This window comes from Echinops telfairi, unplaced genomic scaffold (genome assembly GCF_000313985.2).
Source record: "Echinops telfairi isolate 266 unplaced genomic scaffold, ASM31398v2 ScPeMD7_7468;HRSCAF=8506_0, whole genome shotgun sequence".
Lineage (NCBI taxonomy): Eukaryota > Metazoa > Chordata > Mammalia > Afrosoricida > Tenrecidae > Echinops > Echinops telfairi.
In genome coordinates this window covers 2,617,880-2,639,432 of record NW_022111369.1, presented here as the reverse complement: position 1 = coordinate 2,639,432, position 21,553 = coordinate 2,617,880, and the positions used below count along the sequence as shown (strand labels likewise).

The 21,553-nt window shown below is 41.5% G+C and overlaps 1 protein-coding gene and 1 pseudogene across 12 annotated transcripts in view; one reads left to right on the top strand and one right to left on the bottom strand.

The window, feature by feature from the left end:
- ANK2 (ankyrin 2) overlaps nt 1-21,553 on the top strand; it is a 402,581-nt gene that overhangs the window by 28,501 nt on the left and 352,527 nt on the right. The window lies entirely within an intron of this gene.
- Nucleotides 1,237-1,741, bottom strand: LOC105978670 (annotated as a pseudogene).

Here is a 21,553-nt window from a genome sequence, read left to right as displayed (position 1 = left end):
AAACTCACTGCCGTCCCGTGATTTTCGATTTACAGCAACCCCAAGAGTTGTGAGTCGGCATCGACTTGACTTTGATGGCAGCGGGCTTGGGGTCTTTTTTATAGGACAGAGGAGAACTGCTCCTGCGGGTTTCTGAGACTGTACCTCTTCACAGGATTAGAAAGCGTTGTCTCTCTCCCTGGGAGTACCTGGTGGTTTTGAAGTGTTGGCCCAGCAGTTAGCAGCTCGATGTAACGCCGCGACTCCACTAGGGCTCTTTACTAGATGTTGAAGACATTCCATTTGAGAATAAGACCAGGACATAGTTCAATTGTTCTGTAAACTTTACGGTTTGTTCCTGGCTTTTTATTTTTTTAAAGTTTGCATTGAACAACAATAACAACAGCAACAAGTATTTGTAATCTTTTAGATAGTAGCCATGTTCCAAGTGAACATCTCCAATCGGTCGTGCAATACTTTGTCAAGGGAGGATGTCAAATGCCTCTCCTGAATATTTAGATATACACATCAGAATTATTTTGGTGCTTTAGCATTATCCAATGAAAACAAAAATCAGACATAATATTCAAAGTTGGTAAAAGAGTGTAAATATTTTTCTCTCACACTATGAATGCCTTTTGTTTTAGAATAACAAAAAATATTTTACTGAAACATAAGATTTACAGAAGTTTCCAGAGAAGCCATACAAAATGATTACAAGCCGATTTTGTTTTTTTTAAGGAAGGAGTCTATACTCGACAGCAAAGTCACAGTGGTATCAGGAGGGCTGTGATGGCTAATGTTCCCATTTTGGTTCAATCCATCAAGCTTGCCCACCTACGGTGTCGAAATAAAGTTCGACTTGGCTAGAGGGACTGTTCTAAAGAACAACTGGTTTGCTGCTTTTAACCAATGCAATTAGAATCACCATAAAAGGGGGGGAAAGGAGCCCATTAATTTAAATCTACCTCTCCCACCTCAAAATATAAAGAGAACACCCACACCCCTACAGCTAACCCTGACAACTACCTTCACTCACAGTGCTTTATACTTAGACCATGACGGGGGAAGAGATGAAAGAAGGCAAAGGGGCCACTGCTTTTGCACATTAACAGCAATCCAGATGACACGTCTAGCCTCTGCTCATGCTTTGCAGCAGTGAATCAGGCAGGACAGATTTGCGAATGTGCGTTTAATCACCAAAGGCCTGAAGATGCCCGGGCTTTTCTTCTGTAATGTTTCTCAGACTGTGCCCATTCAATGCAAACCAAAAAGGAAGTCCTGGCAGAACAGGAGCAGTGATGCACACTTGACCAGATGGACTTCCATATGATTCCTGGCATAGAGTCTAGTCCAGGCGCCAGCTATTTCTCTGGCCTGGGCTTCGTTGGGCTTCCACTGCTCGGCAACATCATTTGCTAATGGATCGTCTGCATTGGGAGCACTTCACAAATCCTGGATCGATAGCAGAACTGTGCGGATCTGCGGTGCTGGGGACCACTTATCTTTCACAATATCTCAACATATTCTTCCCAACTAGTCTACAATAGGGTGATAGATTTTGGTCAAGAAACGAACGTACTTTAGGAGCTGCCATTGGGTCTTCTTCTGGAAGGAATAGTTCAAGTTTAAAAGTCCCTCCCTCAGAGGGGGGATCCTGGGGACCAACAGTGACCACATGAAGGTAATGGACACTGCTCTCATCTGGTTCTGCCAGCAAACGCTGGGTTTCCCTGAGAATCCTGCGGGGCAGCCCCGCCATCTTGTCAGATCCTGAGTACAACCTCTGGTCTTGTCTCCACGAATGCTTTTGAAAATAATTTAGTAAGATTGTAGTGAAAGTCACTCAATCTCTGTTGTAGTTTGTCTTCCCAACATGCTTTATGTACAGATTGGTGTAATACTTTAGAAGAGATTAATAATTGGTTCCTTCATTGTTTTCAACAAATACAGTATTTTGTTGAAATTCTGATCTGGTAAAGGTGTACAGACCAGCCGTGCTTTCCATTGTTGTGCACCACAGAGTTCCTGCCAACCATAGCCATCCAGCAGGACAGAGCAGATTCTCTCCACAGAGCTTCCAAGGCGGCAGTCTTCACGGAAACCCAGTGCGGCCCCTTCCCCCCCCCCCCCCATGGTGCAATTGGTGGGTCAAAATGGCCTACCCTTTTTCGTGTTTGTGAGCTAGGTGAGAGTTTACAGAAAAAAAAGTTTCCATCAAAACTCCGTGCACATTTTGTTTCTTTGACTGTGATTGTACTCCCCACAGGTCACGGCACCGTTTCCCCTTTGTCCCGGTGTATACCATTGCCATTAGCCCTGGTTGCCTATCCTTCCCTGCCCCCGAGCTTTGTCCCTTCTGAGTTCCTGTGGCTGACTCTTCTCATAATAACACCTCCTCGGTACTAGTATTCACCTTATAGGCCTGCCTATCGTTGGCTGAAAGTTGAACCATGATGGTTAAGTTCAGTTCCAGGTTTCCTAACCCAGTAATTACATCTATCGAAGAAAGTAATTGTAAGTTTGAACAATGATTTATATAAAAATATAACCCCTGCAGCATTATTTATTAACAGCAAAAGAAACTAACAATTGAACCATAGACACATGTAAATATATTTTGACCTTTTCATACGAGAGTTTAAACAGTCATTTAAATGAATATTCCTGTTTGTGTTTCTATGATTTCCTGTCTATAAAACCCAGGATAGGTGGATCTGTAGAGACAATGACTGGATTGACAATTGCCTCAGGCAGGAATCAGCACACTTTTGAGATGCAAGAACACACCCAGTCCCTCAAAACAATTGAAAACTTATTCAAGAGTCATAAATAAATTCTACAAACAAATAAAACCATTATCTGAATGGCAGACAGCCTTTAAAAGTGTTCAGTTTTACTTCAGAGCCACATGTGTGTTCCGGAAATGGCTGATAAGTCCAAGTTTGCTGAGCCAGGGCTGAGGGGCATGGTGGAGAGGAATAGGGGGAAGTGGGGAACTGACAACCAGGACGGGCAGAAAATGTTTTGAAATTACTTGTAGAGATGATTGCACAAGTCTTCTTAATATGGTTGAATGATTAAATTGTGTGACATATGAAGTACATGCCAATAAAACTATTTTCAAGACAAGATAACATAGGAAGATTCTCATGGTATATTATCAAGAGGAAGCATACAAAGTTATAAAAATAGTCCCCTTTGATGATGATTTATAAATACACAAATAAATTAGAAATAAATACATCAAAATATTACAATGCTGATTAGATCTGAGGGGGTTGAATTATAGCTGATTTTAGTTATTGTCTCTTCCCAATTGCCTAGATAGTACAATAACTTTTCAATAAGCTTGGGCTACTTGAATAAACAGGGGGACCGTTTAAAAGCATAGAACTATAGAAACCAAGATCAGTTTAAGAGCAGTTTGGGTTTAGGAACAGGTGGATGGACTAATTGAACCCGGAACATCCCTTCATGACTCAGGACCATCCAGTCCTATTACGCAGTAACCGGTGAAAGAAGTTCCATCCAGTGAGCCGCGGCAGGAAGAGGCAGTGCCTGGGTGAGTTCTGTGCGCACCCCTCGGCCTCTCTGCCACCCTCAGCTAATGGAGCTATTGACTGCGTTCAAGCTGTCCCCAAGGAAGCCTGCTTTCTACTTCGCCTCCATGCACGTGTTGTTCACTTTTTACAACTGGCTACCGAATCCAAGCCAGCAGCTGGCCATCCACGCAATTACACGGAACAATAGTGAACGTCTAAGCTTCTCAAAAGTGAGCCTGCCCTGAGATCCCAAATATGTCTGCCTTCGGAGCAGACCCCACCGAGGAAGGTTCTGTCCACTTTTGCCTTGGCCCTGATGATCGACGTGTAAACTTCGAAGACAAAACACTTTGTGCGCCTGTACCTTATTGGGTGAGCTGGGGAAACTCAATTGCCCTTCAATTTCATCATCTTTTAATTAGAAATTAGAACGTCTTTGTCCTGATGACTGCCTGTGGAGAACTTTCTATGAACCGCTTTACGACAGAACTAGTTAGATGATCAAGCTCACACTCTGTGTGTGTGCTTTTTCTAACTTGATCTCTTTTGCTTCCGGCACAGCCCTCCCCGGGACTCTGTGCCTCTTTGTAATGTGATCTCAGAAAGGAGAGGAACTGGATTGCCTGATGCTATTTATTACCCCATTTAAAGTGAGCCCATATGCCAGGGGCAGATTGAGCCGACAGGCTGTGATCTCATTGGCAGGAGCAGCGCTTCCAGAAGGCAGAGTTGTTGAGGGTTGTTTACGGCATTATTTTATCAGCATGTTGGATTCTGCTGGTCAATAGTAGCAGCGGTGTCTAGGGAGCCAAGGTCAAGTGAAGCAATGACTTAGTAATGATTTAGGACGATAGCCCGTCCAATGGGTGGGGCTGGAAACAAGCATCATTTTTTTTTTTCCTCTGCAAAATTAAGCTTACAAACCACAGTTTCCGGCGCGTGTTTCTTCTGTCTTCAAATCGTGCATTTGGTTTGTGGCTGACAAACATTTTCCCATTTCCTTGTCAGAGCAGCAAAAACATCCAGGTGTGAACCCCTTCTGCCTGGCCTTCTCTACAAAGCCTCCCCGATTTAAAAAAAACCATTTTACTGGGGGCTCACACAACTCTCATCGCAATCCATACATACATCAATTGTACAAAGCATATTTGTACATTCATTGCCCTCATCATTCTCAAAACATTTGCTCTCTACGTAAGCCCCTGGCATCAGCTCCTCATTTTTCCCTCTCCGCCCCCTCCCACCTCCCTCATGAACCCTTGATAATTTATAAATTATTTTGTGCCTTCTCGAGTTTATAAAGCAGTGTCCCTGCCTTATCGCGAGAAGAGGGATGTGACTGGTATACTTTACAATGGACCGTCCACTCTTTGATTCTTCGTCTACCTTTCTAATTATACTTTGACATGAGGGCATTCTGTGATCCTCTCCCCACCCCCACCCCCACCCCCACAGCCCGATAAACAAAGACAGGTAGAGAGGGCTGTGATTTGGGGAAGCTTGAACCTTGAATAAGGGGAGACATTATGGCAATATGTGGGCTGTATAGAGGTCACCGTGGAAACTGCACTGGAAGTGGCGAGATGGTGTGGATGTTATTCTAATGCAAATGACAGATGGGCATTTACCTCTCAGGGGTGAAAGAATGATTCACAAAAGAATAAGGAGGTAAAACCAGCAGGTACAAACTGGATGGGAAGATAAGTTCTAAGTTTCTAAGTTGAGCACCTGGTGTGCTTAATAAGAAATATCTGTCGGGGCTCCCAGGGTGCCGATCATACCGTAGAGACCAAGGCAAATCTAAGAACATAGAAGTGCAGTTTACGGAATAATTTCCAGGTGACAAAGCCTGGGCTGAGCATTCTGTATGGCCTGTGTCAAGGGGTCCTCGGTCCCTCCTAGGGGTCATTAATATTATTGACACTTTACAGAGGAAGGTTTAAAGAGATTAAGTAATGCCCAGGGTCACACGGCTGGTAAGTAATCCATAGCGTAACTCATGGTGACCCCATGTGTGTCAGAGCAAACTCATGCTCCACCAGATTTCAATGGTTAATTTTAGTGGCTATAGATGGCCAGTCCTTTCCTCCGAGGTGCCTCCGGGTGGACTCAAACCTTCACCGCTTTGTTATGTAGCCAAGTGTGTCCCTCATCGATCTACTCAAAAACCCCATGGTTGATGGGTAGCAGAGCCAAATGTAGAACCTCCCAGGTAGGTTGATTGCAAAACATCTGCAGTTGACTACTTAGCAATGTTTGCCCTTAAATATTATGAACAAAGTTTTTAAAAAAATCATTTAGGAGCTCTTTAGGGTCCACAAAATACAGAATGGTACATCTGCTTTCTTAGAGTCATATATTAGGGAGCCATTGTGGCACAAGGGTCAAGCATTCAGCCGCTAATGCACAGGCCTACGGTAGGAACTCAGCAGCTCCACCGGAGGAGGGGTGGCCATCTGCTTCCACAAAGACTGTCAGCCGTGGGCGCCCGGGGAGGCAGCCCTAATACAGTCCTAAGATTTATCATCCTCAGATTAGAGAATCTTAGAGGACGGCTTCACAGTTGGAAAGTTGAAGACTATTTTTTATGCCCATTTATTTTAAAAGGGGAAAATTCAAGCTTAGAAAAGCAAACAAAATATTTTCATAACAAAACTCTTTTAGGCCCCTTTGGAGCCTGGTGCTAACCGAACGGCCAGCAGTTGGAACCACCAGCCCCTAGAAGGAGGAAGAGGAGGCTTTCTACTCCTGCAAAGAGGAGCCATCTGAGAAATGGCCTGGGCAGCCCTCCGCTGTCCTGACCTCGGGGTCTCTGTGCGTCAGAATCAGCTGCAGGGCAGTGTGTTTGCTTCGCTTGGTTTGGTCCCTCAGGTACAACCAGGCCTTTACTTTTACTCCCCTCCCCATCTCTTTTCTCAGTCTGAATTCCAGGCCATAAACTCAGGCACTATGAATAGTATTCAACGCTTGCTTCTTCTTACACACTACCATCAACACAATCGTCCCCAAAGCCACGCGGGCTGAGGGGTTGTCATCCCCAAATTTAAACTTTTAGTTTCAGCATCTTTGAATCGCACTGACTTCTTGCGCTTTGATTTTCTCGTCTATATTTTCAGTTCCTTGAAGGCAGGGACCTTACCTCACCTAGCTTAGTTTCATGATTGCTCAGCATCCTGTGGGTGGCTTTAAAATTGTTTTTATGAGCAATCGTGGAAAGAATGAAAGCTACCTTCTTTTCTGTGTTCTTTTTCTAACCTCTTCAGCTTCTACGGACATGCCTTCTGATCAGAGTCGATGTGTCCTACTTTAAAATGAGTTGAGTCGAGGGAAATAAATATTTGGGTACTTGGTACAAGGGGTCATCTCTTTGCCTTAATAAGCCTCCCCTTGACATGCCACAGATAACCAAATTAAATAGCTTAAATATCAAACATTGATTGAAGATGGAAACCTGCAGGAGTTTATACTGTAAAAGTGAGCAAGGAGGGCCAGCTGCTACCCCGTATTCTTCATGTCTTGATTCTGATCCATGCGGCTCTCCCTGACGGGGCTGTCTTCCTCTTACAGGAAGTCAGAGACTGGTGTGCCTGTCAGGAAACTGTGTCCTGTGGCATGTGCCTGAGACTGGTGTGCCTGTGTCACGGTTTAGGTGGGTTTAAGATGATTCCTAGCACAGAACAATCTATACTGTTCTTTTTCTAAGAATGACATTTCTGTGTGGGTTGCCAAAGTGGGATTGGTTTGGTGTACTAGAGCCTCTTTGGTTGCAATGGTGGTATTTTCCACGGTATATCACTAGAAGAATTTGAAAATGAAGGATAATCATATAGAATATCAAAATTATGTGAAGCCGTTTAAATTGCTTGATGGGAATTGGAACAGCTTGAGAAAACAGGTTTATATACCCGATATAATTGATAAAGACTTTATTATCTTATGACAGATCCTAATAAAAATGAAAGAAAATAAATTCAGCCATGTACAATCTTCACATGATTATTTTTTTCTGAATAGGATTTTGAGTGGCTAAACTCCTCAGGAAAACCAGTTTCATGACACGTATAGTCTTTTGCATGTTACAGTGTTCAAATCTGCAGTTACCAGCGATATGAAGGGAGCTTCAAAAAGTATTTGGAAAATTTCCCAGTACCTTTTTTCCCCAACAGTTTTATTGGCATATAATTCACGTATCATACAATTCAATAGTTGAATCACATCAAGAAGAGTTGTACAGTCATCCCCACAATAAGTTTTAGAAAATTTTCTTCATTCTTGTCCTCATCGGTCTTTCCCCCAACCTCCCCTGCCATGCCACTCAGGAGCAATTCATCCAGTTCCTTTCTCTACAGATTTGCCGATCCTGGACTTGATACACAGAAAAACCTTTAAAAGACAAGCAACAGCATCAACCAAATCTCACAAGAATAACTGAGTCAAACAGATACAGATCTCAGCTGAAAAGAAAGCAGAAAATATTAAAGACTAGAGCAACATTTAGGTGGAGTGTAAGGAAGAGGAAACGGTCTACATGTTCACCTAACTGCATCCGCAACAATCCCCTTTCCAATGCCAATTTCCCATGAACTCTTTAGATCATTTTACTGGGGGCTCTTACAACTTTTGTTACACTTTATAAGCCCATACATCAATCGTCTCTGACATATGAGTACATATATTGCCATCATTCTTTTCTAGACATTTACTTTCTAGTGAGCCCTTGGTATCAGTCCTCTCTTCCACTCCATCCCACCCTCGTTACCCCTTTATATATTATAAATTATTATTATTTTCATATCTTATACCCACTGCTGTCTCCCTTCCCCCCATGATTTCTGTCATTTGTCCCCCTGGGGGTGGGGGTGAGGAGGGTGGTCCTATGTGTCGATTTTTGCCATTGGTTCCTCCTTCCTTCCCTCCTCTCCCTATCTCCCCCCGACCCTTCTGGTATTGCTACTCCCATTCCTGTTCCTGGATTCCGTGTGTCCTGAGCTCTTATCTCTTATCTGTATCTGTGCACATGCTCCGGTCTAGCCCACAGTGACAGGCAGGACTGGGGTCATGAGAGTGGGGCATGAGGAAGACTCAAGAAACCAGAGAAATAGTGTGTGTTTCATCAGTGCTATACTGGGCTCTGGTTGAATCATCCCTTCCTGGTGACCCTTCTGTGAGGGGATGTCCCAGTGTCTACAGGTGGGTTTTAGGTCACTGCACCGACCCACCTCATTCTCAACAATGTTTTTGTTGTTGTTGTTTGTTTGTTTGGGTCTTCTGATGCCTGCATAGCCTCATTTCTTTTTATCCTATTCCAGTATGACCTCATGTAGACCTAATTACAGCTACAAAGACACTTTCCAAAGAACACCACAATCCACAGGTACCCAAGGTTAGGACTTGAACGTATGTTTTTGCGGGGCATGGGGCAAGTGGGCACATATTAGCCCATAACAACTGTGGAAACAAAATTAGAAGACACCATTTAAATATGTAAAACACATTTAACAAACCAGGCTCTGTACAGATATTTTTTATAAAAGACACGTTATTCTTACCAGACCCTTTAGAAATGTATTATGATGTGTATTTTAGAGACGTTGCATTTAAAAAGAAACAATTTAGAGTTCTTAGAAACTCAGACAGTCTTGTTTTTTTTAATCATTTTATTGGGGGCTTATACAACTCTTATCACAATCCATCCATCCATCCATCCATTGTGTCAAGCACATTTGTATATTTGTTGCCATCATCATTCTCAAAACATTTGCTTTCTACTTGAGCCCTTGATATCAGCTCCTCATTTCTCCCCTCCCTCCCGACAGTCTTGTCTTTACTTAATTGTATTAATGAGATTTTACTGTATATCAAGTACCACTTACCTCTTTAGATTTTTAAATTTACTATTCACTGCTATCCAGGGGAAGTGACTATGCACTTTGATGACTTAAGTTTGAAAGGAGTACCCCTCTGTATGATCATTAGTTCCTTTAAAGAGCATGATTCTATCCCACAGTAAGTCTTTGATCCCCAACTGGAATGGCTGGGCCTTTCCTCCCAATGAATGCTGCTGACTTTCACTCATTAATCAGTAATTCAACTATCTTAGTCCTAGCAGCATGACATTAAGGATCATTTAGTAGGAAAGTAATAGGAAGTTGAAAATTTAATGAAGGGAAAGGTCTGTCTGTCTAATGTGAAGAATGCATCATCTTTGCAAATCCTGGGGACCTCTGCAGCCATAGCAACTGCTCTGAGCAGAATCTTGTCTTTTTTGTCTGGTTTGGAGTCAAGGTGTTTTGATGAAGTGCCAGGTGCATATACAGACTGTTGTTGGTTAAGGTTTAAAATAGTTTTATATAATACGTGATAAAATTCAGGGTTCTGGTGGTAAAAAATGTATTTTTCATCAAAAACAAAGCTGGTCATTCCAGTATCACTTGAAAGCTTATTTATTTGGGGAATCTTTTCTACTTCTATTGAGTAGACTTATTAATTACATTCCATAATTTTCTCTCTTGTTCCTCATAAAGTAACGTGTTCCTGCTTACATTCCTAGCACTTACTGTGCTGGCTGTGCATTCCGAGGGTGTGGCAAATATTTCTTGATTAAATGACATGTGAAAATATGAGATCTGCAAAAAGTTAATTTTTGTCAATTATCTTCAGCTCATATTTGCAGTGTTTGCGTTTTGCCTACAAATACACTGTGACTGTGTACCTGCGAGTTGAATTCCAATTTACTGTAAATAAAACTAGAATTCTCACACTCAGACCCCTCAGTAGGTGACATCATGATGAGCAGAGAGATGACTGAAGTTGTCAAGGATGTCGTCTTGCCTGCATCTGCGGTCAGTGCTCACGGAAGCAGCAGTCAAAACCTCAAACCACGCGTGTTCCCTGTGAGTCTGAACTGACTCCTGACAAGAGTGATTGCCAATGTGTTTCTAAATCTGCTGCACAAGACCTCTTTAACGTGTTGACAAGCAAGGAGATTGCTTTGAGAACTAAGGGCCACCTGGCCCAAGCCGTGGTATTGTCAATGACCTCATATGCGTGTGCAAGCAGGACGGTGAATGAGGAGACTCTCGAAGAACAGATGCATTTGAACGATAGTGTTAGTGGAGAATATTGAAAGTCTCATGGACCGCCAAAAGAATGCAGATCTGTCTTGGAAGAAGTATAGCCAGAGTGCTCCTTAAACACAAGGACGACAAGACTTCATCTCACGTGGGTGTGTCAGCAGAGAGCAGTCCCTGGAGAAGGCCCTCATACTTGGGAAAGGAGAGCAGTGAGAAAGGGGAAGGTCCTCAATGAGAAGGATTGACACAGTGGCTGTCCCAATGGCCCCAAACCAGCGGTGGGCTTTACGTTTTAAGTATAAAAAAATGCTATGCTGAAAACTAGTTTATTTTTCATAAAAATATTTTTAATATTTAAGCAAGAACAATAAAAGGTATACAAAGCTAGATTACACTACGGGTTTTAAAATGTTAATGAAAAGAATGTTAAATCATGCCTGATGAAACAAAAAAAACAATAAAACTGCCCTTGAAGATATTTCCATATTGATTTTTGATTGTGTCCTCATTTGCGATATTCTTCGCTTTTATCCAAGCGTCATCAGCTGTGTGATTTATCCATAACCATATTTTCACGGCAGGAGTAGGACCTATTACTTTAGAAGTCGGCCAAGTGGACAAAAGGCGCTGCGTTTGATGTAATAGAAAGAGGAGACTGCCCTTTTCTGAGTGTATTATGTGCATCTTTGAGAAGCCCTCCTCCTTCTGCTGAGCATACAGCAATTGTTCTGACAATGTTTTTAGCTCTTTGACCACTTTCAGAAATTGCATAACTCGCTCATAGGCCACGTCCTGTCTTGTGGTAATTTGGGTGTCACACAACGCTGGTGTGAATAAAAGTGTCGCTCTGGTTGTTTGCCGTTTTCCTCTTTACTTATATGTTTGTTGACTGAAGTAACAAATGCAAGGGAATAAAATGTAGTATTTCATCAAAAGTATAATGAGTTCTATGAAATGAATAAATAAATATTACAAGCATAGGTCTGTCTTAAATTTTTCCACCTAGGGGTGGAATAAACAAAACTCTGGGGGCTTAGAACATGCTGTTGCATAGATGAACGTCACAAACGATTAAGGAATGGAAATTTGTGGTGTCCATATTAGGGGGTTGCCCCCACCGTCGAGAGAACCCTGATGACAGTGCCATTTTAATAACTGGTTCACTGAACTCAACAAAGAAATGAGGCATCAGCCCTGCCGACCCAGTGGGAACTGACCAAATCCCACCACTGGCTCAAACATAAGAATAGCCGTGCGAGGGGGCGTGGGGCTGGAGGTGTCCTCCACGAGGCACCACCGACTCAAAGCCACCGAACACTGTCTTTTTGGACTTTGGAGTCCTTAAGCCGTTTGCGCCCCCAATGATCCTTTGGGCAATCGTTTAGTCCTCTTTTTTTGTGGGGGCGGGGGAGGCATATGAGACTCGATGTTTAAATCGCCAGCTTAAAATCCTTCATGTTGCAAAGTGTAGATAAGTGAGAACGATAGTCCCGCGATGCTCCTTTTACTATCCACAGGGACTACCTCTAGCTAGACACTGGAGTGGATAATTTAGATTTTTCGGTGAATACAACCTTGAAAAATGACCATGGATGCACATGATGTGAACAATCACTGAAATGATTGAAGTAGTGGATTAGCATTGCAAGTGGATTCATGTTGCCGGTGCCAGCATATCTTTTATGTTAGCTTTTAAGTGTTTATAGGTAGAATTCCAACAATGGATAAGTGTAAAAGCCTTTCTCTTTTAATTCACGAGGCATGAGCCATCACAATTGTCACTCCAATATATTCCTAAACAAACCAGAGATTTTCTACTGTTCCTTAAAATTGCATTTTTTAAGTATAGTTGACTTTCACCTTTGTATCCGTTGTATTCATCCTTTGTATCCATTGTCTTTACTGGGCTTTCAGTACCCAGAAGTGCAGAGATAAAAGACCAAGTCTCCCTCTCTCTTGCAAAGAGTTCACAGTCTTCAGAGGGGAGACTAAAGGAGTGAGCAGAGACATGAGGAGAGGCTGTTAGCCTACTGACTGAGGTGAGGGGCTGCAGAATGTGACTTCAAGGTCACGGTGTTTGAATCCAATATTGAGGGTGAGTGAAAATTCAAGTGAACCTGTAATATATTTTATAAACTAAAACACAAAGCACATAAATATTTGACCTAATGTTTCGAAGTGACAATACAATATAATATGCACATTAGGACGTTACAACTGAAAAGGAATTTAAGACGGCACAGTTAAAAAAAATCACAGAATTGGAGAAAAAGATAAGGCTAATACTAAATGCTATAACCTAGCCATGTACTGTGATTGAATTAATGATTAGCTTGTATGCTTACTCTCTACTTCCAAACTTTACTGCGATTTAATTTTGCCTTCATATGTAATGTTTAACTTTGTCTTTATTTTGCTCCAGTACAATCTCAGACTATACCCCCTGAAGTCTCTGTTGTGCATTTATTATGCTTCTTAAATGATAACCTATGTTTAGCCTCATTGTCAGTGCTCATCCTTCATGGATTTCTCAGGTACTTAATCTTGTCGGACCCATTTTTTCCTTTTTAAAATTTACATTCTTCTCAGTGGCCATAGGTGGCGCTGTGTCGGGTGCTGAGCTGTTGAAAGCAAACCCATGAGACCGTGTCTGGAGGAAGAGGCTGGCTGCTCCCATGAAGTTTTACAGGGTCAGAAACCTCATATAGGGTTGCTATGAGTTGGAACCAACATGTTGACAGTGAACATGGTTTGGTGTTGAGATCAAGAAATTCCCTATGTGACTTTAGCTATTAAAATTTTCTGTAGGGTAAAGAAGGTCTTCCTGGGGAACATTGATGTAAGAGCCCAAACTGTAAAGATGCTCCCCTGTTTGCAGGTCCATAAGGAGAGGGGCTGGCCGTGAATACACACCAGAAATGGCGTGGATGGCAGCCTGAGTGGCTCAGTGAGGGAAGGGCTCTTCATCCAAGAGATTAGGCACTAGCATCAACAAGGAGAATTCTACAAGCTCTCTACTTAGTTTACTCTCGGATGGAATAGGCTTTCATCTTCTGGGAGAGTTTATGAGGAATTCTAGATGAATGTAGGTTGTAGGGAACATGGGGAGAGCTGAGGCCCCAGCAAGCTTACTTTTAGTTATGAACCCCACTATTAGTCAATATGCCTTCTACCTAACCTCAAAGCTAGCCAAATGAAATCTGTTTATTGATAGTTAAGCTGAAGATTACAATGGAGCTAACACACTATTATACTTAATATAACAAGAGAATATAAACATGAAACTACCTCAGAATACATTTAAGAATCACTGCATTTTAACTCTATCTTATAGCCCCAAAACATAGTTTACTTGCCTTTCGAACATCACTCTCAGAGTTGATTAAAGGCAGAGTATTTTAGATTTGGGAAAATATGTAATAAGATTGAAAAGCAAAAACAAAAAATATATGTTAGAAAGTCATGGCCAACAAGCCTGGAAAATAGAACTAAATTGGAGTGGAGCGAATGAAAACAACAGCCACACACAGATGCTCCAAGTTCACAAGAGCGTCAATTTTATGTTTTTCCCTTCCATTGTCATTGGGCTGATTATCCTCTGTGGGTTAAATTTGTACATATTCCACTAAATTCTGTATTTCTCACCATTTCTCTTTTTGGTACTCTTTAAAACAAGGAAAGTTGTTAGCAGAAAATTAGTATTAAATGGAGAGAGACTATCTCTCTCAGTGGAGGTGGCCATTGAACGTTTCCAAGGCTACTTTAATTTTTACTTCATGGGGACGAAATCAAATCTCTAAGTAACGTCTACACAGGTGATAATTATTCAGTTTTTCAAATGATGGGTTTCCTAGTTTCCTCAAAGACATTGACTTGCTACAGATGCTGGAGACATTAAATGCAGCCATTTGTTTTGAGTGGCAGTCCCTTATTCAAGTAGCTATCACATACTTTGGATGACTTATTATTGCTAAAAATGTATTTATTTAGCCTGCATTCTGGCTTGAAAGTATTAGAAATAAATTCAAGATTATGAACTTGAAACTTCCCTCTGAACCACAAAACATTTCATTTCAAGCTGAAGTTATTGGTACTCTTGGAAGACTGAAGTGTTTCTGGAATTGCTAGGGTAGCATTTTGAGCTCTAAGAAATCAGAATCAACTCATGAATGTTATTCACTGGATAGGTTTTAGGCTAATAACATTTCTATGCCACCTGTCCCTCGGGGCTCTCCATTAGTACTTTGGTGAAATAATGCCATGGGAATCTTGGGCTGTGTACAATCTGAGTTCAGGGACTCTGGGGTTCTCAAGTGGAGCAGGCGAAGTCCTGTGGGGCATTTCTGGGGTCACTGGGAATTTCTTACAGACTCCTTTCTGTCTCGAATAGAGGGCCTTTCGTTAGTGGCTGGCAGTAATCACCATCTATTTAGGAATTAGGCAAGGACACACACTGAGCAAAAAGTACTGGTGTTTCAGAAGCTACACACCCATGTTCGAAACGTTAGCATCATCCTTCACTTTCAAACAAGCACATCATTTGATCTTTCGGAGTTGTAGTTTGCTCCAGTTACCTAACATATCAGAATAAGCTACCCCAGAAGTTACTGGTTTAAAAAAAAAATAAAAGAAATTCTCTGTGGATTTCATCTGGGCACGCTCTTGAGGCTGTATTCTTCTGGAAGATTAGTTGGCTAGAAGCTCCGAGATGGCCACACTCATGGCTGTGTTGGAAGTTGGTTCTGTTTGCTAGGACTTCTTTGTTCTTCTCAACGACTTCCTCCTACTGCAGTAGGCGACATGGACTTTTTAAAATCATGGTCTCAGAGCAGCATCCCAAGAAAGTGGAAGTGGAGGTTATAAAGTCCCTGTCCTAGACTCCACAGCATCACTTCACCGCACTCCATTCGTCAAAGTCACCAGGCCGACCCAGACCCCATCGTGGGGAAATAGACTCTATCTCTTGTTAGGAGGATCTGCAGGCACATTTTGATGACATCGAATCATTCAGCCATATCTTCTTTTAAAAAGTAGGTTTTACTATTACCATTAGTGCTGGTGGCATAATGGACAAGCATTCATTAGCTAACCCAAACGGATTTGAACCCACCAATGGCGTCACTGGAGAAAAGGCCTGCTGTTCCGTAAAGATTTCAGCCCACAATACCCTAGGAGCAGTTCTCCTCGGTGCCTTAGGGCTTCCGTGGGTTGGACTAGACTTGATGACACGCGACCTTATTAGCAAGCACGATTGAGGCAACGGAGAGGGTTCGAAAAGGCAGCTTCACATTCTTAATGCGTGAAAGGTGTGTCACATTTTTGTCCTGTTTACCTTGTGAAGAAAATCTACAAGAACAGCTAAAAAGATACTTTGAACAAGAGAAATAAAACTCTAACCAAAAGTGTTATGATGTATAGAAAATTTCTAGGATTTTCTGTGGATAGGAGTTTTTCAGAGACGTGAAAATAAACAAACAAACAAAAACTTACCAAAAAAGGGAAAACAGCAATATCTGGTGTATTGAAATTTTCTAGACTCACAGAAACAAAATGGAGCTCCAAAGTGCAATAAAATGTGATATTAAGGACATATTACTAAGTCTGAGTGTGTGTGTGTGTCTGTGTGTGTTTATATGCTTGAAAACTGAGTGAACATTGAGTGGGCTCGGTCTCATCTTCAGTCAATCTCATCCACCAAAACGCCGCCTACCAACCATTTGATGAACGCGTACTTCAGAACTGGAATTCTCTGCCAGTGCAGATGGACCTTCCAATCCAGAAGGCTCTCCCCCCACAATGAGTCCTCTCAGTTAACGCCACTTTGTATGAATCACACTAACCTGGACAATGACAGTAATAAAAATCCAAAGTCACTGACAATAGTAATTGTTTATTCTTAGCCTGTTTTCATTCTAAATTATGATTTCTTTGGAATCACAAAATATTATTATAGTGTGCTAAAATTAGTTCTAACATGTAAATTCTAAATAGCACTACCAAACAGATAGTGGGATTTATTTTTAAAGGGAGGGGTGATTAAAACGGTGTGCTTCACTTAGGAAGAATTTCTTAAAAACTAACTCAAAATGATGGTTTATGTTTAAACACTTCCATTAACTGATATAATAAGGACTGAAGACTGAATTCTGTGAGTTTTGGTGTATATATGTATGGATCTGTATATGCATATATTTATATCAAGACCAATAACCATCTACCGACCTCTCTATGTATATACTCAAATGGTATCATCTGCTAACAAATCTGGGAATTAGAAGTACATAGATAGACCAGGTAACAGGTGTAAACATATATTTAGCCCACATAATGTTTTAAAATTGAATCAGTGGCCAATAGCTTAAAACTGAGGATTTTACGTAAATGTCTGCCAATCTTGCTTCTCTATAACTCAGAATATCTGGTAATCCTGAGCCTGAATTTCTGCTTAAACATAGTGGTTTGAAATGGAATAGAGCTGCTTTGTTTAGATGGGGAATGATCAACCCAGTCACCATTGTCCCCACTTTCCACACTTATGTAACCTGCTTGGCTTCACGGAGCATTTTTGAGTTTGAGACAATGCTAGAATTATGGTGGAAAAGACCTTCAAGGTCATCTGATTCAAACACACATCTGTTCTTTGGTACTCGGACAATGTTGGGGCTACTTCTAGCATAGCAATGACAAGCTACTGACAAAGCACAGGGATCACTCTCTGGTGGTTGAATGCAAAAGAAATGGCCAGTTTAAGATCCGCTGAAGAGCAGGGATACGGATTTGGCTGTCCTTGAATTATGTCATGAAACCTGATTTTGGCAGTATGACTTCAGCACAGATTGTACCTGCTGCTCTTAAAGTATCGCTTACCATTTATCTTTAGCATCATCGTTACATCCAGGCCCAAACTGCCTGGAATTTTAATTTCCCCCAACCCTCTCATGAAGCTGCAAACAATGGGGAGCATTATCTAACCCCAATCACCTTGAATTCTGAATTTAGACAGGCTAATGAAATAATGTTCAAATCCTTTCACCACAATTTGCATTTGCAAATGGCATGGTTACATCAAATGTGGTGCCTGTTTCCTACTTTTGGTGAAATATGCCGCGAGTTCTGCAGGCTGTGCTATTCGCAAATATGTTCTCAGATTACAGTCGGGGCTGTTCAAGTAGCTTCTCCATTTTATGCTATAAATTTTATATCAATCAGTAGCTCTAAGATTAGTCAAATAGCAAACATTTCCTTTACTTTTTAAAACAGTGAGATAAAATATAGTAACATTGTAGAAAATGATCAAAATTGTTTTTGAGTAATAATAGCCAATTTCACTGAAGACTTGATATGCACCAGTATTTTATGTATTGTTGACCTCCACATAATCTGATATGATAGAGACCACTATTATATAGATGAAAACTTGAGGCATGAAATGTCTCCGCATTCATGGAAAGTAAGGATTTGTCCCTTGACGGTCTTGTGTCCCAGTGTGCTTTCAGTCAGTCTTATGCTCTGTTGTCTTTCTGTTTGTGGCTGTCAGTCAGACATCACAGCACCCACTGAATTTCACAAATGTCTGTTGGAGATAATCTGTTTAAAAAGTATAATCCCAGGTCCAATATCCCCAAAGCCCATGGGGCGGACAGCCTCATTTTCCTCTCTTATATTTAAGTGCCCAACCTGTTGCAGCCATTGGATCAGTTCACCTGGTCTGCATACATGTGCCGGGTCTACCGCTGCCCCGTCGATGGATTCTGACGCATCATAGGGTCACCGAGGCTGTCCATCCTCATGGGGTAGAGCCCTCACCTTCCCCCACAGAGCAACTGGCAGGTTTGGACCACACTCCCTGTTCTTAACTGTCCAAAGCTCGTCTGAAAGAGTAGGTAGGGCGCCTTCTGTCGGCACCGGAAAACCACAGCACATCACCATCTACTGGGTTCCGACTCACAGGAGCCCTACACAGGGTTTTTGAAGGTGTAAATCTTTTCTTTTTTTAAACAAATACACATAGTTTAATGATTTACAAACGCTCCACTGTTGACACTAAAGCATGATTACCAAAAAATGTGTAAACAAAGAGAAAGCATATTTTCCTAAGATGCATGTTTTACTTACAATAAGATACTCCTCCTTTTCTTTCAAATTCAGATATTTCTTCCAGTGAGCCAACAAAGAACTTCACAAATAGATTGAATATCTAGATGCCAATAAGCTCTGAAGTGATTGTCTCTTTTAAACGATGATAACATTACATGAGAAAACAATTGATAGCATGGACTTCCCTACGGGTTGACTATACAATACCCCATCAATTTGTTTTAAATATATATACTTTGTAAGAAGGACGAATTTACAAACGTCAGAAGGTGTAAATCTTCACAGGGGTAGGATGGCCTCCTCTTCCTCCAGAGGAGCAGCTCGTGCAGGTGGAGCTCCTGTCTCACGGTTAGCAGCCTAACCCCTACCAGGCATCGACTCTGTGCTTCCTGTATGCTCATAAGTACTGTAGACATGCTCGGTGTAAAAAATATTAGGTTGGAAATTAGTATCCAGTTGTTGTGGAGTTGATCTCAACGCATGGTGACCTCACGTACATTTGAAGAGCTCTTTGGTGTAGCGGTTACACGCTGGGCTGTAATCCTAATGATCGATAGTTCGTGACCATCAGCCGCACCTCAGAAGAAAGACTGGACTGTCTACTCCCGTAAACAGTTACAGTTTCGGAAACTCCCAGGGGGGTGGCTACGAGTCAGCATTGACTCTTGACTCGATGGCCATGAGTTTGTTTTGTTTGTTTGTTTGTTTGTTTTGGTGCTCCATGGGGTTTCAAGGATTGATTTTTTTTTTAAAGAGATCACTAGGCTTTCTGTCTCCCACCCCCTCTTTCCCAAGGCATCTCTGAGCGGACTTGAACCTCCAACCTTTCAGTGAGCAGTTGGGTGTGTTCACCATTTGCAGAGGAAAGTGGGAATTATACAGACTATTTCCAGTCCCTTCCGACCTTCTGGGCTTTGTTGCTGGAGAGAGGCTGCCCCTTGGCTCACAAAGGCTGGCTGTTGGGAGGAGTCCGTTGCTCAGGACGTTACTGGTCGCTTTATAGACCTGCCTATAGCTTGAGCTCAAACGTGATCCCTGCTGATGGCTTCAGCTTTAGGTTTGAAGGGTGTATATGGTCTTGAGAGTGGTTGTCGTCTATCCAACCAATGAGCCTGACCCTTTTGATGATGTTTGTGTTTTATTCCATCCCCCCCCCCCCACTCTGTTGGGACCTTCTGTGATCCCAATCCGAGCAGTCCGGTAGTGATTGCGGACCAGCAGCATCGTGTTCTTCTGGTCTCCGCACAGGGGAAGTTGAGATCCATGTGGTTTATGAGTCCACGAAGTAATCTTTATAGGAGCAGATGGTTCCATCTTTCTTCTGCGAGTCTCTGGGTGGGCTGCCACCTTTCAGTGAGCAGATCAGTGCTTCACTTCTGTATCATCAGGCCTTCTTCTTGACCTGGTCATCTGTCTCAAATGAATAATAAACTCAGTCAGTTTGCTTTAGACCCACGTGAACTGTGAAACATACGTAATAGATCTTTCAGGAACTTATTTAGCACACTATCATTCTTTTCTCTTTCTCAGCTAGTGATGATGAATTTTTCTGGGAAACACTTGATCAAAATATTGAATAAATATTTAAGTGGACTTGGATACTAAAGTAAATGCAAATGTAAATTTGGCCATTTTCTCTGCTTATTTTAATAAATTCCAAGTCATATGCCACGGAAGTGCTGTCTGATTAAAAACAAAGAATTGCTTCTTAAGAATTGTGGAAGTGCTATTTTACTTAAACAACAGATTCATAAATAAATAAAGACTTTTTCTATAAATAAATAAGGACTTATTAGCATATCTCTGAGACAATGACTTTAAGTCATTAGAAAAGAGACAGTCTCTAGGGAATCATGTTATATAATAAGGTTTAAAATATTAGACTTTCATCTGTAGGGAGATCTTTGTTTATTAATTGACTGCCTTGTGGTACTGTGTATATCTCTTCTAGAAATAAGTTAACAATGCAGTGATTTTCCGTTTTCTTTTGACAATTGACATCTTTATCTCGTGCATGTGTGCATGTACAGTTTGATAAATATTTAAACCATCACCACAATCAAAGTAATAGACATTATTTTTTTAAATTAATCATTTTACTGGGGGACTCTTACCAATCCAGCATTCAGTCGTATTAAGCACACATGTACATATGTTGCCTTTAACATTTGTAAGCAATTCATACTTTCTTTTATCTTTTGGACAGACATGGGTGTAGTTGAAATCTCAGAACCAAATCCCAGCTCTTATACATCAAAGATTTTACTAATATCTATTTCATCCGTAAAAATAAAATTGGATATTTATTTTTTTACATTTATTCCTGTTTAGTCATGAGGCTGTTTTGTCACAAGGAGAATTGTCTGTTTAATTTGGGTGTTAATGGAATTCATATTGTGGCATGACTGCCCTCCAGTGGTATCTTTGAAGAATTGCATCACAGCTAGACACAAAGCAACAGGTGATATTCACAAGAAGACGAGAGCAATTATATACCGGTGCTGTGGGATGAACATTGCGCTGCCAACCATAAGGTCAGCAGTTCAAATCCACTAGCCTCTCCTGGGGAGCCAGGTGAGATTCTTTGTTCCTGTAGCATTTTACAGCCTCAGGAACTCTGTATACGGTCACTGATCATAGGAATCCGCTCAATGACAGAGGGTTTGGGTTTTAAGATTATGGAAGGGGCTGGTAAAAGAGAACATCGGGTCTCCTGGTGTCTCTGTAAAGGGAAATGACACCCTTCAATCTTGAAATTCCCCAATACACGAAAAAGGATCTTAATGCCAAATGATATATCAATGCTCTTACTGCTTAACATTCTTTAACCTAAGAATCCCATAGCCTCATGCTCCTTCC